Source organism: Ascidiella aspersa, chromosome 4, assembly GCF_963924565.1.
Source record: "Ascidiella aspersa chromosome 4, kaAscAspe10.2, whole genome shotgun sequence".
Taxonomy (NCBI): domain Eukaryota; kingdom Metazoa; phylum Chordata; class Ascidiacea; order Phlebobranchia; family Ascidiidae; genus Ascidiella; species Ascidiella aspersa.
The window spans coordinates 10,856,808-10,865,865 of NC_139450.1; the positions used below are offsets into that span (position 1 = coordinate 10,856,808).

The 9,058-nt window shown below is 46.2% G+C and overlaps 1 protein-coding gene and 48 non-coding genes across 49 annotated transcripts in view; 1 reads left to right on the forward strand and 48 right to left on the reverse strand.

Moving 5' to 3' along the window:
• Window positions 1–9,058, forward strand: part of LOC146147182 (uncharacterized) — a 158,637-nt gene that overhangs the window by 11,910 nt on the left and 137,669 nt on the right. The gene's annotated exons all lie outside the window — the stretch shown is intronic.
• Trnaf-gaa (transfer RNA phenylalanine (anticodon GAA)) lies at window positions 188–260 on the reverse strand. Its single transcript has one exon. It is a non-coding gene; the product is annotated as a tRNA-Phe (tRNA).
• Window positions 266–339, reverse strand: Trnai-aau (transfer RNA isoleucine (anticodon AAU)). Its single transcript has one exon. It is a non-coding gene; the product is annotated as a tRNA-Ile (tRNA).
• Window positions 411–483, reverse strand: Trnaf-gaa (transfer RNA phenylalanine (anticodon GAA)). Its single transcript has one exon. It is a non-coding gene; the product is annotated as a tRNA-Phe (tRNA).
• Window positions 489–562, reverse strand: Trnai-aau (transfer RNA isoleucine (anticodon AAU)). Its single transcript has one exon. It is a non-coding gene; the product is annotated as a tRNA-Ile (tRNA).
• Trnai-aau (transfer RNA isoleucine (anticodon AAU)) lies at window positions 951–1,024 on the reverse strand. The gene has a single exon. It is a non-coding gene; the product is annotated as a tRNA-Ile (tRNA).
• Window positions 1,172–1,245, reverse strand: Trnai-aau (transfer RNA isoleucine (anticodon AAU)). Its single transcript has one exon. It is a non-coding gene; the product is annotated as a tRNA-Ile (tRNA).
• On the reverse strand, window positions 1,317–1,389 carry Trnaf-gaa (transfer RNA phenylalanine (anticodon GAA)). Its single transcript has one exon. It is a non-coding gene; the product is annotated as a tRNA-Phe (tRNA).
• Window positions 1,395–1,468, reverse strand: Trnai-aau (transfer RNA isoleucine (anticodon AAU)). Its single transcript has one exon. It is a non-coding gene; the product is annotated as a tRNA-Ile (tRNA).
• On the reverse strand, window positions 1,681–1,754 carry Trnai-aau (transfer RNA isoleucine (anticodon AAU)). Its single transcript has one exon. It is a non-coding gene; the product is annotated as a tRNA-Ile (tRNA).
• Window positions 2,049–2,121, reverse strand: Trnaf-gaa (transfer RNA phenylalanine (anticodon GAA)). Its single transcript has one exon. It is a non-coding gene; the product is annotated as a tRNA-Phe (tRNA).
• Trnai-aau (transfer RNA isoleucine (anticodon AAU)) lies at window positions 2,127–2,200 on the reverse strand. The gene has a single exon. It is a non-coding gene; the product is annotated as a tRNA-Ile (tRNA).
• Window positions 2,270–2,342, reverse strand: Trnaf-gaa (transfer RNA phenylalanine (anticodon GAA)). Its single transcript has one exon. It is a non-coding gene; the product is annotated as a tRNA-Phe (tRNA).
• Window positions 2,348–2,421, reverse strand: Trnai-aau (transfer RNA isoleucine (anticodon AAU)). The gene has a single exon. It is a non-coding gene; the product is annotated as a tRNA-Ile (tRNA).
• Trnai-aau (transfer RNA isoleucine (anticodon AAU)) lies at window positions 2,571–2,644 on the reverse strand. The gene has a single exon. It is a non-coding gene; the product is annotated as a tRNA-Ile (tRNA).
• Trnal-aag (transfer RNA leucine (anticodon AAG)) lies at window positions 3,084–3,157 on the reverse strand. The gene has a single exon. It is a non-coding gene; the product is annotated as a tRNA-Leu (tRNA).
• Trnaf-gaa (transfer RNA phenylalanine (anticodon GAA)) lies at window positions 3,227–3,299 on the reverse strand. The gene has a single exon. It is a non-coding gene; the product is annotated as a tRNA-Phe (tRNA).
• Window positions 3,448–3,520, reverse strand: Trnaf-gaa (transfer RNA phenylalanine (anticodon GAA)). Its single transcript has one exon. It is a non-coding gene; the product is annotated as a tRNA-Phe (tRNA).
• Trnai-aau (transfer RNA isoleucine (anticodon AAU)) lies at window positions 3,526–3,599 on the reverse strand. The gene has a single exon. It is a non-coding gene; the product is annotated as a tRNA-Ile (tRNA).
• Window positions 3,892–3,964, reverse strand: Trnai-gau (transfer RNA isoleucine (anticodon GAU)). The gene has a single exon. It is a non-coding gene; the product is annotated as a tRNA-Ile (tRNA).
• Window positions 4,116–4,188, reverse strand: Trnaf-gaa (transfer RNA phenylalanine (anticodon GAA)). The gene has a single exon. It is a non-coding gene; the product is annotated as a tRNA-Phe (tRNA).
• Window positions 4,638–4,711, reverse strand: Trnai-aau (transfer RNA isoleucine (anticodon AAU)). Its single transcript has one exon. It is a non-coding gene; the product is annotated as a tRNA-Ile (tRNA).
• Window positions 4,783–4,855, reverse strand: Trnaf-gaa (transfer RNA phenylalanine (anticodon GAA)). Its single transcript has one exon. It is a non-coding gene; the product is annotated as a tRNA-Phe (tRNA).
• On the reverse strand, window positions 4,861–4,934 carry Trnai-aau (transfer RNA isoleucine (anticodon AAU)). The gene has a single exon. It is a non-coding gene; the product is annotated as a tRNA-Ile (tRNA).
• On the reverse strand, window positions 5,006–5,078 carry Trnaf-gaa (transfer RNA phenylalanine (anticodon GAA)). Its single transcript has one exon. It is a non-coding gene; the product is annotated as a tRNA-Phe (tRNA).
• Window positions 5,084–5,157, reverse strand: Trnai-aau (transfer RNA isoleucine (anticodon AAU)). The gene has a single exon. It is a non-coding gene; the product is annotated as a tRNA-Ile (tRNA).
• On the reverse strand, window positions 5,227–5,299 carry Trnaf-gaa (transfer RNA phenylalanine (anticodon GAA)). The gene has a single exon. It is a non-coding gene; the product is annotated as a tRNA-Phe (tRNA).
• Window positions 5,527–5,600, reverse strand: Trnai-aau (transfer RNA isoleucine (anticodon AAU)). Its single transcript has one exon. It is a non-coding gene; the product is annotated as a tRNA-Ile (tRNA).
• Trnaf-gaa (transfer RNA phenylalanine (anticodon GAA)) lies at window positions 5,670–5,742 on the reverse strand. Its single transcript has one exon. It is a non-coding gene; the product is annotated as a tRNA-Phe (tRNA).
• Window positions 5,902–5,974, reverse strand: Trnaf-gaa (transfer RNA phenylalanine (anticodon GAA)). The gene has a single exon. It is a non-coding gene; the product is annotated as a tRNA-Phe (tRNA).
• On the reverse strand, window positions 5,980–6,053 carry Trnal-aag (transfer RNA leucine (anticodon AAG)). Its single transcript has one exon. It is a non-coding gene; the product is annotated as a tRNA-Leu (tRNA).
• Window positions 6,123–6,195, reverse strand: Trnaf-gaa (transfer RNA phenylalanine (anticodon GAA)). Its single transcript has one exon. It is a non-coding gene; the product is annotated as a tRNA-Phe (tRNA).
• Window positions 6,423–6,496, reverse strand: Trnai-aau (transfer RNA isoleucine (anticodon AAU)). The gene has a single exon. It is a non-coding gene; the product is annotated as a tRNA-Ile (tRNA).
• Trnaf-gaa (transfer RNA phenylalanine (anticodon GAA)) lies at window positions 6,568–6,640 on the reverse strand. The gene has a single exon. It is a non-coding gene; the product is annotated as a tRNA-Phe (tRNA).
• Window positions 6,646–6,719, reverse strand: Trnai-aau (transfer RNA isoleucine (anticodon AAU)). Its single transcript has one exon. It is a non-coding gene; the product is annotated as a tRNA-Ile (tRNA).
• On the reverse strand, window positions 6,791–6,863 carry Trnaf-gaa (transfer RNA phenylalanine (anticodon GAA)). Its single transcript has one exon. It is a non-coding gene; the product is annotated as a tRNA-Phe (tRNA).
• Trnal-aag (transfer RNA leucine (anticodon AAG)) lies at window positions 6,869–6,942 on the reverse strand. The gene has a single exon. It is a non-coding gene; the product is annotated as a tRNA-Leu (tRNA).
• On the reverse strand, window positions 7,012–7,084 carry Trnaf-gaa (transfer RNA phenylalanine (anticodon GAA)). The gene has a single exon. It is a non-coding gene; the product is annotated as a tRNA-Phe (tRNA).
• Trnai-aau (transfer RNA isoleucine (anticodon AAU)) lies at window positions 7,312–7,385 on the reverse strand. The gene has a single exon. It is a non-coding gene; the product is annotated as a tRNA-Ile (tRNA).
• Window positions 7,457–7,529, reverse strand: Trnaf-gaa (transfer RNA phenylalanine (anticodon GAA)). Its single transcript has one exon. It is a non-coding gene; the product is annotated as a tRNA-Phe (tRNA).
• On the reverse strand, window positions 7,535–7,608 carry Trnav-aac (transfer RNA valine (anticodon AAC)). The gene has a single exon. It is a non-coding gene; the product is annotated as a tRNA-Val (tRNA).
• On the reverse strand, window positions 7,678–7,750 carry Trnaf-gaa (transfer RNA phenylalanine (anticodon GAA)). Its single transcript has one exon. It is a non-coding gene; the product is annotated as a tRNA-Phe (tRNA).
• Trnai-aau (transfer RNA isoleucine (anticodon AAU)) lies at window positions 7,978–8,051 on the reverse strand. Its single transcript has one exon. It is a non-coding gene; the product is annotated as a tRNA-Ile (tRNA).
• Trnaf-gaa (transfer RNA phenylalanine (anticodon GAA)) lies at window positions 8,123–8,195 on the reverse strand. Its single transcript has one exon. It is a non-coding gene; the product is annotated as a tRNA-Phe (tRNA).
• Trnai-aau (transfer RNA isoleucine (anticodon AAU)) lies at window positions 8,201–8,274 on the reverse strand. The gene has a single exon. It is a non-coding gene; the product is annotated as a tRNA-Ile (tRNA).
• On the reverse strand, window positions 8,424–8,497 carry Trnai-aau (transfer RNA isoleucine (anticodon AAU)). The gene has a single exon. It is a non-coding gene; the product is annotated as a tRNA-Ile (tRNA).
• On the reverse strand, window positions 8,647–8,720 carry Trnai-aau (transfer RNA isoleucine (anticodon AAU)). Its single transcript has one exon. It is a non-coding gene; the product is annotated as a tRNA-Ile (tRNA).
• Window positions 8,792–8,864, reverse strand: Trnaf-gaa (transfer RNA phenylalanine (anticodon GAA)). Its single transcript has one exon. It is a non-coding gene; the product is annotated as a tRNA-Phe (tRNA).
• Trnaf-gaa (transfer RNA phenylalanine (anticodon GAA)) overlaps window positions 9,015–9,058 on the reverse strand; it is a 73-nt gene continuing 29 nt past the window's right edge. Inside the window, exon 1 of the tRNA in view lies at window positions 9,015–9,058. This exon is cut by the window's right edge and continues 29 nt beyond it. This is a non-coding gene — a tRNA (tRNA-Phe).

The following is a 9,058-nucleotide window of genomic DNA, read 5'->3' on the forward strand; positions in this document are numbered from 1 at the left end:
CTTCAGTCTAACGCTCTCCCGACTGAGCTATCAAGGCAATAGTGGTCAGTACGGGGATCGAACCCGCGACATTCGCGTTATTAGCACGACGCTCTAACCAACTGAGCTAACCGGCCGTTGTCCTAGATGCAATAGAAAGGTTTACACAAATAAAAGTACACAATGATTTGACATGATATAAAAAGTATGCCTCGACCCGGGATTGAACCAGGGACCTTTAGATCTTCAGTCTAACGCTCTCCCGACTGAGCTATCAAGGCAATAGTGGCCAGTACGGGGATCGAACCCGCGACATTCGCGTTATTAGCACGACGCTCTAACCAACTGAGCTAACCGGCCGTTGTCCTAGATGCAATAGAAAGGTTTACACAAATAAAAGTACACAATGATTTGACATGATATAAAAAGTATGCCTCGACCCGGGATTGAACCAGGGACCTTTAGATCTTCAGTCTAACGCTCTCCCGACTGAGCTATCAAGGCAATAGTGGCCAGTACGGGGATCGAACCCGCGACATTCGCGTTATTAGCACGACGCTCTAACCAACTGAGCTAACCGGCCGTTGTCCTAGATGCAATAGAAATGTTTACACAAATAAAAGTACGCAATGATTTAACAAGATAAAAAGACTGCCTCGACCCGGGATTGAACCAGGGACCTTTAGATCTTCAGTTTAACGCTCTCCCGACTGAGCTATCAAGGCAATAGTGGCCAGTACGGGGATCGAACCCGCGACATTCGCGTTATTCGCGTTATTCGCGTTATTAGCACGACGCTCTAACCAACTGAGCTAACCGGCCGTTGTCCTAGATGCAATAGAAAGGTTTACACAAATAAAAGTACACAATGATTTGACATGATATAAAAAGTATGCCTCGACACAGGATTGAACCAGGGACCTTTAGATGTTCAATCTAACGCTCTCCCGACTGAGCTATCAAGGCAATAGTGGCCAGTACGGGAATCGAACCCGCGACATTCGCGTTATTAGCACGACGCTCTAACCAACTGAGCTAACCGGCCGTTGTCCTAGATGCAATAGAAAGGTTTACACAAATAAAAGTACACAATGATTTGACAAGATAAAAAGACTGCCTCGACCCGTAATTGAACCATGGACCTTTAGATCTTCAGTCTAACGCTCTCCCGACTGAGCTATCAAGGCAATAGTGGCCAGTACGGGGATCGAACCCGCGACATTCGCGTTATTAGCACGACGCTCTAACCAACTGAGCTAACCGGCCGTTGTCCTAGATGCAATAGAAAGGTTTACACAAATAAAAGTACACAATGATTTGACATGATATAAAAAGTATGCCTCGACCCGGGATTGAACCAGGGACCTTTAGATCTTCAGTCTAACGCTCTCCCGACTGAGCTATCAAGGCAATAGTGGCCAGTACGGGGATCGAACCCGCGACATTCGCGTTATTAGCACGACGCTCTAACCAACTGAGCTAACCGGCCGTTGTCCTAGATGCAATAGAAAGGTTTACTCAAATAAAAGTACACAATGATTTGACATGATATAAAAAGTATGCCTCGACCCGGGATTGAACCAGGGACCTTTAGATCTTCAGTCTAACGCTCTCCCGACTGAGCTATAAAGGCAATAGTGGCCAGGACGACCTTTAGATCTTCAGTCTAACGCTCTCCCGACTGAGCTATCAATGCAATAGTGGCCAGTACGGGGATCGAACCCGCGACATTCGCGTTATTAGCACGACGCTCTAACCAACTGAGCTAACCGGCCGTTGTCCTAGATGCAATAGAAAGGTTTACACAAATAAAAGTACACAATGATTTGACATGATATAAAAAGTATGCCTCGACCCGGGATTGAACCAGGGACCTTTAGATCTTCAGTCTAACGCTCTCCTGACTGAGCTATCAAGGCAATAGTGGCCAGTACGGGGATCGAACCCGCGACATTCGCGTTATTAGCACGACGCTCTAACCAACTGAGCTAACCGGCAGTTGTCCTAGATGCAATAGAAAGGTTTACACAAATAAAAGTACACAATGATTTGACATGATATAAAAAGTATGCCTCGACCCGGGATTGAACCAGGGACCTTTAGATCTTCAGTCTAACGCTCTCCCGACTGAGCTATCAAGGCAATAGTGGCCAGTACGGGGATCGAACCCGCGACATTCGCGTTATTAGCACGACGCTCTAACCAACTGAGCTAACCGGCCGTTGTCCTAGATGCAATAGAAATGTTTACTCAAATAAAAATACGCAATGATTTAACAAGATAAAAAGACTGCCTCGACCCGGGATTGAACCAGGGACCTTTAGATCTTCAGTCTAACGCTCTCCCGACTGAGCTATCAAGGCAATAGTGGCCAGTACGGGGATCGAACCCGCGACATTCGCGTTATTAGCACGACGCTCTAACCAACTGAGCTAACCGGCCGTTGTCCTAGATGCAATAGAAAGGTTTACACAAATAAAAGTACACAATGATTTGACATGATATAAAAAGTATGCTTCGACCAGGGATTATACCAGGGACCTTTAGATCTTCAGTCTAACGCTCTCCCGACTGAGCTATCAAGGCAATAGTGGCCAGTACGGGGATCGAACCCGCGACATTCGCGTTATTAGCACGACGCTCTAACCAACTGAGCTAACCGGCCGTTGTCCTAGATGCAATAGAAAGGTTTACACAAATAAAAGTACACAATGATTTGACATGATATAAAAAGTATGCCTCGACCCGGGATTGAACCAGGGACCTTTAGATCTTCAGTCTAACGCTCTCCCTATTGAGCTATCAAGGCAATAGTGGCATGTACGACCTTTAGATCTTCAGTCTAACGCTCTCCCGACTGAGCTATCAAGGCAATAGTGGCCAGTACGGGGATCGAACCCGCGACATTCGCGTTATTTGCACGACGCTCTAACCAACTGAGCTAACCGGCCGTTGTCCTAGATGCAATAGAAAGGTATACGCAAATAAAAATTATATATAATGGTTGGACAAGATTAAAAAAAGACTGCCTCGACCCGGGATTGAACCAGGGACCTTTAGATCTTCAGTCTAACGCTCACCCGACTGAGCTATCAAGGCAATAGTGGCCAGTACGGGGATCGAACCCGCGTCATTCGCGTTCTTAGCACGACGCTCTAACCAACTGAGCTAACCGGCCGTTGTCCTAGATGCAATAGAAATGTTTACTCAAATAAAAGTACGCAATGATTTAACAATATAAAAAGACTGCCTCGACCCGGGATTGAACCAGGGACCTTTAGATCTTCAGTCTAACGCTCTCCCGACTGAGCTATCAAGGCAATAGTGGCCAGTACGGGGATCGAATCCGCGACATTCGCGTTATTAGCACGACGCTCTAACCAACTGAGCTAACCGGCCGTTGTCCTAGATGCAATAGAAATGTTTACTCAAATAAAAATACGCAATGTTTTAACAAGATAAACATACTGCCTCGACCCGGGATTGAACCAGGGACCTTTAGATCTTCAGTCTAACGCTCTCCCGACTGAGCTATCAAGGCAATAGTGGCCAGTACGGGGATCGAACCCGCGACATTCGCGTTATTAGCACGACGCTCTAACCAACTGAGCTAACCGGCCGTTGTCCTAGATGCAATAGAAAGGTTTACACAAATAAAAGTACACAATGATTTGACATGATATAAAAAGTATGCCTCGACCAGGGATTATACCAGGGACCTTTAGATCTTCAGTCTAACGCTCTCCCGACTGAGCTATCAAGGCAATAGTGGCCAGTACGGGGATCGAACCCGCGACATTCGCGTTATTAGCACGACGCTCTAACTAACTGAGCTAACCGGCCGTTGTCCTCGATGCAATAGAAAGGTTTACGCAAATAAAAATACAAAAGGATTTGACATGATAAAAATTATGCCTAGACCCGGGATTGAACCAGAGACCTTTCGATCATCAGTCTAACGCTCTCCCGACTGAGCTATCAAGGCAATAATGGCCAGTACGGGGATCGAACCCGCGACATTCGCATTATTAGCACGACGCTCTAACCAAATGAGCTAACCGGCCGTTGCCCTAGATGCAATAGAAAGGTTTACACAAATAAAAATTATACATCATGATTTGACAAGATAAAAAGACTGCCTCGACCCGGGATTGAACCAGGGACCTTTAGATCTTCAGTCTAACGCTCTCCCGACTGAGCTATCAAGGCAATAGTGGCCAGTACGGGGATCGAATCCGCGACATTCGCGTTATTAGCACGACGCTCTAACCAACTGAGCTAACCGGCCGTTGTCCTAGATGCAATAGAAAGGTTTACACAAATAAAAGTACACAATGATTTGACATGATATAAAAAGTATGCCTCGACACAGGATTGAACCAGGGACCTTTAGATCTTCAATCTAACGCTCTCCCGACTGAGCTATCAAGGCAATAGTGGCCAGTACGGGGATCGAACCCGCGACATTCGCGTTATTAGCACGACGCTCTAACCAACCGAGCTAACCGGCCGTTGTCCTAGATGCAATAGAAAGGTTTACACAAATAAAAGTACACAATGATTTGACAAGATAAAAAGACTTCCTCGACCCGGGATTAAACCATGGACCTTTAGATCTTCAGTCTAACGCTCTCCCGACTGAGCTATCAAGGCAATAGTGGCCAGTACGGGGATCGAACCCGCGACATTCGCGTTATTAGCACGACGCTCTAACCAACTGAGCTAACCGGCCGTTGTCCTAGATGCAATAGAAAGGTTTACACAAATAAAAGTACACAATGATTTGACATGATATAAAAAGTATGCCTCGACCCGGGATTGAACCAGGGACCTTTAGATCTTCAGTCTAACGCTCTCCCGACTGAGCTATCAAGGCAATAGTGGCCAGTACGGGGATCGAACCCGCGACATTCGCGTTATTAGCACGACGCTCTAACCAACTGAGCTAACCGGCCGTTGTCCTAGATGCAATAGAAAGGTTTACACAAATAAAAGTACACAATGATTTGACATGATATAAAAAGTATGCCTCGACCCGGGATTGAACCAGGGACCTTTAGATCTTCAGTCTAACGCTCTCCCGACTGAGCTATCAAGGCAATAGTGGCCAGTACGGGGATCGAACCCGCGACATTCGCGTTATTAGCACGACGCTCTAACCAACTGAGCTAACCGGCCGTTGTCCTAGATGCAATAGAAATGTTTACTCAAATAAAAGTACGCAATGATTTAACAAGATAAAAAGACTGCCTCGACCCGGGATTGAACCAGGGACCTTTAGATCTTCAGTCTAACGCTCTCCCGACTGAGCTATCAAGGCAATAGTGGCCAGTACGGGGATCGAACCGCGACATTCGCGTTATTAGCACGAGGCTCTAACCAACTGAGCTAACCGGCCGTTGTCCTAGATGCAATAGAAAGGTTTACACAAATAAAAGTACACAATGATTTGACATGATATGAAAAGTATGCCTCGACATGGGATTGAACCAGGGACCTTTAGATCTTCAGTCTAACGCTCTCCCGACTGAGCTATCAAGGCAATAGTGGCCAGTACGGGGATCGAACCCGCGACATTCGCGTTATTAGCACGACGCTCTAACCAACTGAGCTAACCGGCCGTTGTCCTAGATGCAATAGAAATGTTTACTCAAATAAAAGTACGCAATGATTTAACAAGATAAAAAGACTGCCTCGACCCGGGATTGAACCAGGGACCTTTAGATCTTCAGTCTAACGCTCTTCCGACTGAGCTATCAAGGCAATAGTGGCCAGTACGGGGATCGAACCCGCGACATTCGCGTTATTCGCGTTATTAGCACGACGCTCTAACCAACTGAGCTAACCGGCCGTTGTCCTAGATGCAATAGAAAGGTTTACACAAATAAAAGTACACAATGATTTGACATGATATAAAAAGTATGCCTCGACCCGGGATTGAACCAGGGACCTTTAGATCTTCAGTCTAACGCTCTCCCGACTGAGCTATCAAGGCAATAGTGGCCAGTACGGGGATCGAACCCGCGTCATTCGCGTTCTTAGCACGACGCTCTAACCAACTGAGCTAACCGGCCGTTGTGCTAGATGCAATAGAAATGTTTACTCAAATAAAAGTACGCAATGATTTAACAATATAAAAAGACTGCCTCGACCCGGGATTGAACCAGGGACCTTTAGATCTTCAGTCTAACGCTCTCCCGACTGAGCTATCAAGGCAATAGTGGCCAGTACGGGGATCGAACCGCGACATTCGCGTTATTAGCACGAGGCTCTAACCAACTGAGCTAACCGGCCGTTGTCCTAGATGCAATAGAAAGGTTTACACAAATAAAAGTACACAATGATTTGACATGATATAAAAAGTATGCCTCGACATGGGATTGAACCAGGGACCTTTAGATCTTCAGTCTAACGCTCTCCCGACTGAGCTATCAAGGCAATAGTGGCCAGTACGGGGATCGAACCCGCGACATTCGCGTTATTAGCACGACGCTCTAACCAACTGAGCTAACCGGCCGTTGTCCTAGATGCAATAGAAAGGTTTACACAAATAAAAGTACACAATGATTTGACATGATATAAAAAGTATGCCTCGACCCGGGATTGAACCAGGGACCTTTAGATCTTCAGTCTAACGCTCTCCCGACTGAGCTATCAAGGCAATAGTGGCCAGTACGGGGATCGAACCCGCGACATTCGCGTTATTAGCACGACGCTCTAACCAACTGAGCTAACCGGCCGTTGTCCTAGATGCAATAGAAAGGTTTACACAAATAAAAGTACACAATGATTTGACATGATATAAAAAGTATGCCTCGACCCGGGATTGAACCAGGGACCTTTAGATCTTCAGTCTAACGCTCTCCCGACTGAGCTATCAAGGCAATAGTGGCCAGTACGGGGATCGAACCCGCGTCATTCGCGTTCTTAGCACGACGCTCTAACCAACTGAGCTAACCGGCCGTTGTCCTAGATGCAATAGAAATGTTTACTCAAATAAAAGTACGCAATGATTTAACAATATAAAAAGACTGCCTCGACCCGGGATTGAACCAGGGACCTTTAGATCTTCAGTCTAACGCTCTCCCGACTGAGCTATCAAGGCAATAGTGGCCAGTACGGGGATCGAACCGCGACATTCGCGTTATTAGCACGAGGCTCTAACCAACTGAGCTAACCGGCCGTTGTCCTAGATGCAATAGAAAGGTTTACACAAATAAAAGTACACAATGATTTGACATGATATAAAAAGTATGCCTAGACATGGGATTGAACCAGGGACCTTTAGATCTTCAGTCTAACGCTCTCCCGACTGAGCTATCAAGGCAATAGTGGCCAGTACGGGGATCGAACCCGCGACATTCGCGTTATTAGCACGACGCTCTAACCAACTGAGCTAACCGGCCGTTGTCCTAGATGCAATAGAAAGGTTTACACAAATAAAAGTACACAATGATTTGACATGATATAAAAAGTATGCCTCGACCCGGGATTGAACCAGGGACCTTTAGATCTTCAGTCTAACGCTCTCCCGACTGAGCTATCAAGGCAATAGTGGCCAGTACGGGGATCGAACCCGCGTCATTCGCGTTGTTAGCACGACGCTCTAACCAACTGAGCTAACCGGCCGTTGTCCTAGATGCAATAGAAATGTTTATTCAAATAAAAGTACGCAATGATTTAACAATATAAAAAGACTGCCTCGACCCGGGATTGAACCAGGGACCTTTAGATCTTCAGTCTAACGCTCTCCCGACTGAGCTATCAAGGCAATAGTGGCCAGTACGGGGATCGAACCGCGACATTCGCGTTATTAGCACGAGGCTCTAACCAACTGAGCTAACCGGCCGTTGTCCTAGATGCAATAGAAAGGTTTACACAAATAAAAGTACACAATGATTTGACATGATATAAAAAGTATGCCTCGACATGGGATTGAACCAGGGACCTTTAGATGTTCAGTCTAACGCTCTCCCGACTGAGCTATCAAGGCAATAGTGGCCAGTACGGGGATCGAACCCGCGACATTCGCGTTATTAGCACGACGCTCTAACCAACTGAGCTAACCGGCCGTTGTCCTAGATGCAATAGAAAGGTTTACACAAATAAAAGTACACAATGATTTGACATGATATAAAAAGTATGCCTCGACCCGGGATTGAACCAGGGACCTTTAGATCTTCAGTCTAACGCTCTCCCGACTGAGCTATCAAGGCAATAGTGGCCAGTACGGGGATCGAACCCGCGACATTCGCGTTATTAGCACGACGCTCTAACCAACTGAGCTAACCGGCCGTTGTCCTAGATGCAATAGAAAGGTTTACACAAATAAAAGTACACAATGATTTGACATGATATAAAAAGTATGCCTCGACCTGGGATTGAACCAGGGACCTTTAGGTCTTCAGTCTAACGCTCTCCCGACTGAGCTATCAAGGCAATAGTGGCCAGTACGGGGATCGAACCCGCGACATTCGCGTTATTAGCACGACGCTCTAACCAACTGAGCTAACCGGCCGTTGTCCTAGATGCAATAGAAAGGTTTACACAAATAAAAGTACACAATGATTTGACATGATATAAAAAGTATGTCTCGACCCGGGATTGAACCAGGGATCTTTAGATCTTCAGTCTAACGCTCTCCCGAGTGAGCTATCAAGGCAATAGTGGCCAGTACGGGGATCGAACCCGCGACATTCGCGTTATTAGCACGACGCTCTAACCAACTGAGCTAACCGGCCGTTGTCCTAGATGCAATAGAAAGGTTTACACAAATAAAAGTACACAATGATTTGACATGATATAAAAAGTATGCCTCGACCCGGGATTGAACCAGGGACCTTTAGATCTTCAGTCTAACGCTCTCCCGACTGAGCTATCAAGGCAATAGTGGCCAGTAAGAGGATCGAACCCACGACATTCGCGTTATTAGCACGACGCTCTAACCAACTGAGCTAACCGGCCGTTGTCCTAGATGCAATAGAAAGGTTTACACAAATAAAAGTACACAATGATTTGACATGATATAAAAAGTATGCCTCGACCCGGGATTGAACCAGGGACCTTTAGATCTTCAGTC